This window comes from Schistocerca nitens, chromosome 2 (assembly GCF_023898315.1).
Source record: "Schistocerca nitens isolate TAMUIC-IGC-003100 chromosome 2, iqSchNite1.1, whole genome shotgun sequence".
NCBI lineage: Eukaryota > Metazoa > Arthropoda > Insecta > Orthoptera > Acrididae > Schistocerca > Schistocerca nitens.
In genome coordinates this window covers 477,825,204-477,836,383 of record NC_064615.1, presented here as the reverse complement: position 1 = coordinate 477,836,383, position 11,180 = coordinate 477,825,204, and positions in this window count along the sequence as shown.

Genomic DNA, 11,180 nt, shown 5'->3' with positions numbered 1-11,180 from the left:
CAAATTTCTGCGCACATCACATCTGCGCAGACAGATCGTTGCCTGTGGACAGAAGATTTGCACCAACCTCAGGTGTGTGCAAAACTGGAAGTTGGAGGTTTGAGCGAAACCTCTCAAATCTGTGGGTTCAAACCACATCTGCGCAAACAAGTTGGAGCGTGTGGACAGGAGATCGCCGCAAATCTGGCGCGAAACAGCTGTTTGCTCAGTCTAGTGTTTGTGTGCACAGGGCATTAAATTGGCTGATACTCGTCAGTGTTCTCCAGAATTTGTAAGTGAATTCATTGAAATATGTAGAAACCACCCATGTTTGTGGAAGATTAAAAGTAAAGAACGTAGTGACCAAGACAAAAAGACTGCAGCATACAATGCTCTAATTGAGTTATCCAAAGTTCAGAAATCTAGATCTGGTGTAGGAGTAGATCAAGTATACCAGCCAACGTTACGGTATTTTGATCTGCTTGGCTTTCTTAGTGATCAAGAAACACCAACACCAAGCAGGAGTACAATTGAAGATGAAATTGGAGTGTCAATGTTACCGCCAGCCGTTCATGAGGAGAAATTGCCCTTTTCATACAAGTATTTTTTCTCATAATATGAAGGGTTACAAGCTTTAAGAGATAATTATAAGTTTCGACATCCATCCGCAAATAATTTCGCCAGTCGTTAGGTTCGTCCTGCAACTCTCTCAGTAAATTTACGTGAGAAAACTGCTTTCGCTTTAGCAGCCACTGTCTACACCATTTTGCCAGCTTTCTCTGTTTCCTGCGGTTGGTCTGAATGTTTTTTGCAACACAAGTTGCGAACACAGACCACAACAGAACTTCCTCCATTTCTATATTTCAAAATAACTGAATTAAATGTTTGACGTTTACGGGGAGCGTAGTCGCTTGCCACTGATATTTCTTTTCTACACCTACAGATGGCGGGCGAGTAGTAGATTGGGGTTTGTGTCGTGTGAACACACCACATTTGCAGCGATCTTTTGCATGTACAGACATCTGCACCGATGTCTGCGCAGACAGATCGTTGCGTGTGGACCGGGCGTTTTCACCATGGATCTACGATGTTAGTACCATAGCCTACTCTTAATCGTAGAACTGTGCCAATGAATATGCATACTAAATCTCATAAAACATCAATGGCTTCTGCATTACGTTTGCTTTTCATAATTTTCGACACTTGTTAAAATTCCATTCGTTTCCATTTAAATCGTAAAAGTGATTCGTTCTTGTGTGGGTGCTACAATCGTAAAATTGCAGGTACTACAAATTAAAAAGTAAAGTAATACAGTTTTGTTTTTAACGTGCAACAGGACAACAGGACGTAATTTCTGATAATCTGCCATCTATTTGGCAGCTGTGCGATGTTAACCCATTGAAGAATCCGGCTTGTGTGAAGTCGGCTGTGACAGTACAATCATTGATACTCTGTACAAGCCAGAGCCGTCAATATGACGCGGAGTTGTCAAATAACCGGCGAACTTTCAGAATAGACATCTAGATACACACTCAAAACAATGCCATTTTACTCTCTAATGCATCTATTTATGTGTTTAATACACACAAGAATGAATCACTGATTTTTCGCATTTACATAGTAAGAAAAGGAATTTGAATGAGGTCGAAATTTATTGGATAGGAAAACGAGACATTGTTGAGAAGTCAAGTACATGGGAGGACGTGCCATCTGCTCATAATTAATCGCAATGTTACAATTAACTCATATGCACATCAAAAAAAGAGCAGTAATACCCACATTTATACAGTCAAGCATTGAATTTTAACAAATGCCATATATTTTGATACATGATAAAATAGTTGGGCAGCTGTTAAATACAGGGTAGAAAGTATGTATCCACATGCACAACAAATTAAAAACAATTTTTCAACCCCAACAAATGTAAAAGACGATGAAAACTTGGTATTATGTGTCAAATGTAATATGCTACGTTATTAAACAGTCACTAGATTCATAGGAATTTCGTAAGCAGTTTGGTCATTATAAACAGTAAGACACAGGAAGGTACCATATCTGGTTTGACAGACAAAGCGCTCCCCATGAGCTCAGGAAGAATAGCGTAATGTGAACACAGCTTATCCTTAAGTAACGTTTTTAAAAGTTTTGTTACAGTGTTTTGCATAGCGTTGTTTGAAATCGATATATGCTACACTTCATTCTGCCATCAGCTCGTGATCTTGTGGTTAGCATTGCCTACTCTTTATCCAGGAGCCCTGCGCTCGATTCCGACGCTAGTCGAGGTTTTCCTCTGTTTGAGATTGGGTTTTATTATTTATTTATTAACATTACAGAGTGACCCACTGCAGTGGTAGCTATAGTGGATAATTTGCTACTAAAAATTCTAACAAGCACCAGAGACAGATTATTCGTCTTTTTCTACAGTTTCTCTCAATGGTGTTATTCTTCTTCTTATCTTTTACATAGTTACATTGTTAATTAAGAAAAATTTTTACTAAATTCTTAAGAAGAAATAATACGAAAAAGGAAAGATGTAAATAATAAAAGAGGATCCTTTACGTCGCTATTTCAAATGGGAGGGCTTCAGTAAACACTTTGAGCCTTTCCAACCTGAAATTAGCATATTTTATTCTACTATGGTTACTTCGATATGTATGTCTGTCATGAGATTAACTCTACATGGTTTGTGTATGAGGTTTAAGAGTACTCTTTATCGCTACAATTACTTCCTCCCTTTGGCTGTGCCATAAGTGGGAGAGGAGCCATGGAACGGTGGCCTCGTGTCTTGTCTCCCTGAAAGACACTTCTTATCTATGTTGTGAACTTGCGTTTCTGCAGTTAAGTCTTACTATACTTCATACATATGTTTATGTACAATATTATAAAATTCACAGTTTCACATTTTGCACCTTATAAAGTTTACATATTACACAACTAAAAACAGGAAAATTAGTTATTTTATTTCTTATTACTGAATTATTTCTAGATTCCATGTATATTTTACTTGTAGCATTGTTGCAGTTGCGTGATCCGCTACTGTGCCAAATATATTTCTGTATCTGGCGATACCAGCCTGTTAATGTCATCATATGTTTCCATGTCATTGTTTGAATCTCTGTTGTCCCACATATCATGTTGTGGTGTAGGAGTGGTGCCTGGTTGTGATCTTGTAATATGGTCGTTGCTGCTTGTATGTCTTGTGCAGTGCTCTTGATATTTCATCAGCAATCCAGTTAAGCATACTCCATTTATCTGGGTCTCTTAAAGCTTGTCTTATATCTTCAATCTCTGTCATCAGTCTTATGTATAAGAGAGCACTGCATTTTAGTGTTATGTTTTGGGGGATGCACATTCCCTATATTCTCATATATTACTTTGCTTAACGCCAATGTGGTGCGGGTTTGTAGGGTAACGGCCATGGCCCATCAGGAAATGTACTATACTCTGACACAGCTCAACATGTCTGAGCCTCAGATGTTTCCTTATGTTCAGGGAGAAGAAGAACACCTGACGACCCCAGTAAGATATTTTTCATTCTTTTTGTCATGTCTCAACTTTTCAAAGATTTAATTGACGTTTTTCTGTAATATGCTCCTCTGTTGCCTCATGTACCTCGTCCAGTCTTCCCCATTTGAGCCAATATGCTGCTGCTCTGTGTCTAATGGTTATGACAATGGGGTATTTTGTAAGTGCAACACACAAGGATTCCACAAACTGGTGCCAAATGAAGATGACATTTTAGCGATACATCTCTCTGTCCATTCTTCACAGCGATTTTGTGGGTCATGAGTGACAGTTGACGTGCCCAGGCACTTGCTGCGAAGCACATAATAGACTGAAAGAGGGCTGTTTGATACATTTGTAGTGTCTGCAGTGGTAGTCTGTAGTGAGCTGAGTTTTGCATGCCAAATTTGTGCATTAATCTTGTCGCTTTTTCAATCATAAGACTCGTTCCATGACCATGGAGACTTCTCCTAAATGTGGTCCCACGGAACAATAAATAAATAAATAAAAAAAATAAATATGAATGTTAATCATTTATCAAGGTATATATTGAAGCTTCTTGTTGTAATTTTTCTCTGTATGGTAGTGTTGTTCAGTTTAATGGTGGGCTTTCTCTCCAGTGCCCCTTCAATCACTGGATGTATATGTTATCATCATCATAATTTCATCATTAAGTGTTTGAAGTGGCTTCAGATAAAAAGACTTGTACCAGATGTCCGAAGACCTCAGAAGGGGTCATCTAGCTAAAGATACCACATGCATACTTTAAATACTTTATTCTGTTTTATCACCACAGTTTCTTAATCAGCAAACCTACCGATAAAAACTAAGATGAGATGTATGTATGTAAGAGAACTGATTGTGAAATTACTTGGATATAGGTTTATTTGTCTTTTCTTCAGCTGAAATATGCAAGGTAGCAACAAGTTTTTAACAGTCAATCTTTAGACTAATTTGAAGTTTTTAAAATTTCTTTCAGTGATAATCTGGAGAAACATAATGCAGCATGGTACCATTTGTTATTTATTATAATTCGATCTACATTTTCATGCACATCTGTAAAGCTTTTAAGCAGATTTTCTGCTAGTCACTCTTTGTTTTCATTATAAATATCTTCTTGGTGCATCAGTATTATTTCATTTGGATCTTTTCCAGACTCAAATTTAGTCCATTTAGTTATGTACTGTGGCAGATTGGGAAAAATCCATGGCATTACACTTTCAAGTTACTTTGTTTGAGCTCACTGACACTACTCTTCATTTCTAGGCAAATATTTTAGTTTCTCAGTTGTTTTTATGCCTTCTTCTTCAAAATGCTTTGCATAGATCATAGATGTTTTGGAAATTATCCAGCCTTTCCCCAGAATTGCTTTGTGTGTGTCTGTCTCATTCAGAAATAGGAGTACCATGCTTAGCTCTAATTTCCAGTCTAATGGCCACTGCTTACACATTCCGTGACATGGTATTTGTCAAGGATCTTACTTAATATCGCACATTTCCTTTTTGCTGAACAACACACCACTTTTTGTTAACATAGTACATGTATGCAGTACATCATGTGGCTTCACAATCTCATGCTATCTTTGAATAATGTGTCATTAATAACAAATCAGAAAGAAAACTTGCTTTTACAGACAGTTCATCGGCCTTTGAACATCTAGGGAAACTGTTTATCAGAGATCGCGCATCTCACACCAATCAAAGTCAAAATATTTACAATTTATATTTCCCTTACCGTCGCTAGAAGGCCATCTTCATAGTGATGCCACTTCTCATGACTCTGGCTTGTGTAACAGCTGCTGTGGTACCAATGCTCCCTGTCATGGCCACCTCTATTTGGGGAATGCTAAGTATGAATACCTAATGTGATAGCATCGTTGTAAACTAAAATATTATTTATGTAGAGTGGCCATTACGAAATTAGAGAACTCAAGATGCCACCCACTCCCCACTATCCGCTGGTGGTAAGTGTTGTGGTTCGCCGAACTCACAGCTTTGTTGCCACATGTACAGGACTATTACAAATGATTGAAGCGATTTCATAAATTCACTGTAGCTCCATTCATTGACATATGGTCACGACACACTACAGATACGTAGAAAAACTCATAAAGTTTTGTTCGGCTGTTGCCGCACTTCAGGTTTCTGCCGCCAGAGCGCTCGAGAGCGCAGTGAGACAAAATGGCGACAGGAACCGAGGAAGCGTATGTCGTGCTTGAAATGCACTCACACCAGTCATAACAGTGCAACGACACTTCAGGACGAAGTTCAACAAAGATCCACCAACTGCTATCTCCATTCGGCGATGGTATGCGCAGTTTAAAGCTTCTGGATGCCTCTGTAAGGGGATATCAACGGGTCGGCCTGCAGTGAGCGAAGAAACGGTTGAACGCGTGCGGGAAAGTTTCACGCGTAGCCCACGGAAGTCGACGAATAAAGCAAGCAGGGAGCTAAACGTACCACAGCCGACGGTTTGGAAAATCTTACGGAAAAGGCTAAAGCAGAAGCCTTACCGTTTACAATTGCTACAAGCCCTGACACCCGATGACAAAGTCAAACGCTTTGAATTTTCGGCGCGGTTGCAACAGCTCATGGAAGAGGATGCGTTCAGTGCGAAACTTGTTTTCAGTTATGAAGCAACATTTTTTCTTAATGGTGAAGTGAACAGACACAATGTGCGAATCTGGGCGGTAGAGAATCCTCACGCATTCGTGCAGCAAATTCGCAATTCACCAAAAGTTAACGTGTTTTGTGCAATCTCACGGTTTGAAGTTTACGGCCCCTTTTTCTTCTGCGAAAAAAACATTATAGGACACGTGTATCAGGACATGCTGGAAAATTGGCTCATGCCACAACTGGAGACCGACAGCGCCGACTTCATCTTTCAACAGTATGGTGCTCCACCGCACTTCCATCATGATGTTCGGCATTTCTTAAACAGGAGATTGGAAAACCGATGAATCGGTCGTGGTGGAGATCATGATCAGCAATTCATGTCATGGCCTCCACGCTCTCCCGACTTAACCCCATGCGATTTATTTCTGTGGGGTTATGTGAAAGATTCAGTGTTTAAACCTCCTCTACTAAGAAACATGCCAGAACTGCGAGCTCGCATCAACGATGCTTTCGAACTCATTGATGGGGACATGCTGCGCCGAGTGTGGGAGGAACTTGATTATCGGCTTGATGTCTGCCGAATCACTAAAGGGGCACATATCGAACATTTGTGAATGCCTAAAAGAACTTTTTGAGTTTTTGTATGTGTGTGCAAAGCATTGTGAAAATATCTCAAATAATAAAGTTATTGTAGAGTTGTGAAATCGCTTCAATCATTTGTAATAACCCTGTACACTGTCAACAGTGCATTAGGTGAGCATTAACTGAATGTTCAGTGTTTCTGAGCGATATGGTTTGTTGACATGTGTTTTCAATCTTTTGTGGCATGGTGCATTGACATGTGTTTCGTAGGAAGCGAAATGCAGGAGCAAGGACCAACATGTAGTGCTACTCTGGTTGGTGTGTGTAAAGGGCGAAAAGACATTGTATAGAATGTACCGAAGTTTTGTAATGATCCGGCCAATACTGAAGAAGCCAGGAATAGTGTGAATTTTGTGGAAATTTGTAAACGGACAGCAAATATAGGTGGTATTTTGAAGTCGACTGTAGGCTGTATTATAGTTGAATTCTTTTATCTTGGCGGCTCGCGCATGCCCGCCCAAACGCGGGAGACTACTGCGTTGCCAGCTGCAAACGACGCATGCACCTATAGAAGCAGCGCCATAGTATAGTATAGTTCGCAAACTTACGTTTAGGGGGGAGCGCGCAGTTTATGAAGTAAAACCACCACGGACATAATTAACCCTTTCACTGCTACAGAGACATGATCCCCGCATTCCGCGCTGTGCGTGATTTTGTCATCACTGCACTGCTCGCCTGTGCTGACACATGATCTTCCGACTGCTTTGACACACTTATCATTCGATTTCACGAAACCTATTTGGCCCAAAAATTTGATATTTACACGTCTTCTTGACTGAGACCTTCCCCCCATAAATGACTTAATTTTGTTTCGACGTTCAACGCAATTATTGTGCTGTATTAAATATAGTAAACTATTGCATGAAATTTTGAAGAGTTTGCAGAGGTAAAAGTCCATAGCGTATACTTCCCGTATGGTCGATTTTTGTTGCCACAATGTTGAGAATGAAATGTGGAAAAGATACCTAAATTTCATATAAAATTTACTGTATAACAATATCTCATTTAATTTAAGTACCAGATAGGTGTTGTATGTAATATTGAGAAATATTCCATCTTTCGCGACTGTAATAAAAGTTTTATTCGTACCAAAGTCATTTCGCTTTTTTCTAAAAAGTTTTGATTAAAACAAAATTGGCGAAGTACACAAAATGAATTGTGGACGTAATAAAACACAGAAACTAAAATATATTGTCAGTGAGGCGCAGTGCGTAAAAAATTTGTGTTTGTCACAATGGACAGTAAATACTTGCCAAAACATAGATCAGTTGATGAAAACATTGAATATGATGATGTTGCCAAAGCAGCGAAGCAAAGAACTGCGTCAGACAATCAAGTAGCTCGGCAATGTACAAGCCGAAATTCTGCTCTAAATAATACTTTTAATACTGTCGCAAAGAATATATCTCAATATGAATAGCGACTCCAGAAGAGAAGATATACAAACAAAAAAGATGACATGAATATTGCATGTGTGCCTTTTCATTTGCTGTGAAAAGAAATATTGGAGGACAAAATTAGAAAAACCGAAAACTTATTATGACTATAATGAAGAGACAAAGAACTAGAAATTTCAAAAAATTACATTCAAACGAATAAAATTCATGAAGTAACACACTTCGATATTGTTTTTAAATAAAGAAAATATTAAGCACCAGACAAGGTTCATACTCAGAACCTTTCACTTAGCAGCCCAACACCTTAACCATTACGCTAACGTAGCTCATCATTCTAATTAACATCTGGAAGACATTAAAACATCAGGCAAAATACCGACAAACACTGTTGGTATGACTATGAATTATTCACGTTTCGTCGAAGTACAATGGGAAATAAACAATTACCGCTGTTTTTTATTGCGAAAAAGCGGTTCGTGTGAATGATACAAACACCTTTTCTTGCTATCGCCTGAATTAGGAGGCTTATTGCTTGTTTGGTTTAATTAATTAATAGAATATGAAGCAATTGGTATAAAGAATGCTTTTTCCAAACTTTATATATAAGAAAGTCTGCTATCAAGACATTGCTTTTGTTCAATTACTTTATTTATGACTGAACGTTTCTAAAACAGAAGCCACTCGTCTGTGCTCTGCACTGCAGTCGAGCTCTGGCAACATTGTTCTCTGTTCATTGGCTGACTGTGTTTTGTGATGTCAGATGCGCAGAACGAACCTAAACTCGGCCGTCGTCGTAAATGACGCGCACTATAGTATATCAGTAACATCAGCAGATGTTTTCGATTCTCCAGGAAAAGATATAAATGAGAACGGAAATCTACAGAATTTAACGATTTCAACAACGAGCTTGTGTGTGGGACTGTATTTCGTTATTATGACATATGAGAATATCCAACAGTTAAAAAACTACAAAATGGTCTCCATGAGAAAAGTAATGATTTTAGCTCAGAGACCTCCTTCATTTGTCTTCTTCATTTGGGAATACAGAGAGATTGCAACAGCAAGGATGAAGTCTTGAGTGAAATGCACTTACAGCAAGCTGAGAACAGCAGACTTGTAATATACTTTGACAAAGTTTCGGTTTCACAAAAACAACCGAAAAAAGATATATTGCTCAACTTCGACAGCAATATCAGCCTTAAACTGCTTACTGTGACTTTTGTACAGCATCTATCAGCGATTTCGGGCGTTGCATGCAGTGAGTAAGGGTCAGTAAGAGATGCAAATAACAAATTTTTCCGGAGATAGGGAATATTCTCAGTCGTACTAAGAACAGCTATTGCAACAAAAATCTTGGTGGCAGCTTGCAAGTATCTGCCCAGCATCATACTTGGAGTCTCTCATAAATAAAATGCATGCATAAATGATGCAATACAATAATGATGTCTCAGATATTACCAAACTTAATTTCATAATTTTCTCAAGAAGTTTCTCACTAGAAGTTTCTGCAAGGTCCAACATAATGCATGCAGCTCCAAATCTGTTAACATTTGTCTACGGATATAATTTGAAGAGTTTACTTGATGCTGTTTAGGTTGTCAACAGTGAAAGCAGATGAGGATATTCTCCCAGTTGTAATATATTCATTTAAATCTAGATTATCTGCTAATGCTGTGTTTGTGAATCTTAGTAAAAAAAGCTGTCAGTCAAATGATTCTGTTAAAATTATTTACTACTATGAATTTAGAAGCTCAGAAATCTCTTTAATTAGATAATACACCACTGATAGGAAGCAGATCAAATGTTTTGGGTTCATATGGGGATGTGCTACAAGGGCCTGTGTATGGAGGTTTACTATTCATAACTTACATAAATGACTTGCCTAGTATCATGTTCTACAAGTCCACATTATACGAAGTAGACATGACTTTTGTTACAGCTGGATAAGACTTATCACTATTAAGGTATTAAAATTGAGATCGTCTCAGAGTGGCCCACATATGATTTGAAATCAATCAACTAGATTTTAATTACAAAAAACCAAAAATATTCTTTTTAATTTATGTGGTAAAGATGATGACAATGGATCTCCTTCTGATAAACTTCCTGGAATTCATTTTGACTAAAAATTAAAGTGGAAAAGTAATAATCAATATCCGTATACCAACTTAACATGTTTTACATATTTATCAAGTAAATTTAGGTCCTGTGTCAGTGAGTCAGTGATACACTCCTGCTCAATTCATACTGTTTTTTGTCCCCCATAACATTCTGTTATGGGGGATTCTTCTCGAACAAAAATAATCTTGTGTGGCAAGACATCTCATCAGATATATTTTTGGAGCCAGTAGTAATGATTCATTAAGACATTGTATTAAAAATAAAAAAAATACTAACAATTTATGTTCAGCTTTATTCTAATTTGCTTGAAACACACAAAACAGCCCACAGATATATACACTGTAAGAGTCTGTTCATACCGAAAACAGCATATATATACATATACACACACACACACACACACACACACACACACACACACACACATATATATATATATATATATATATATAGTGTGATTCAAAAGTCATGTCCCATAGCACAATTAGGATGAACCAGAATTCCAATGATTTAGAGGTGGTAGTATGGACCAAAACAAGAAAAGATGGCTAGTAAACATGGTCTCTAAAATGCACACCTTAAGAGCTGTGAGCACTTCATTTTCGCCACTGAAACAAATATATATAGTGTGATTCAAAAGTCATGTCCCATAGCACAATTAGGATGAACCAGAATTCCAATGATTTAGAGGTGGTAGTATGGACCAAAACAAGAAAAGATGGCTAGTAAACATGGTCTCTAAAATGCACACCTTAAGAGCTGTGAGCACTTCATTTTCGTCACTGAAACAAATTTCTTCTATTTTTTCTCGACTCAAAAACTGTGAGCACTTGTACAGTAGATGAGCATCCACTAGTGCTCGTAACTCTTAAGGTATGCACTTTAGAGCCCTTTTTCATTGGAATTTTCTTCTTTTTTTTGT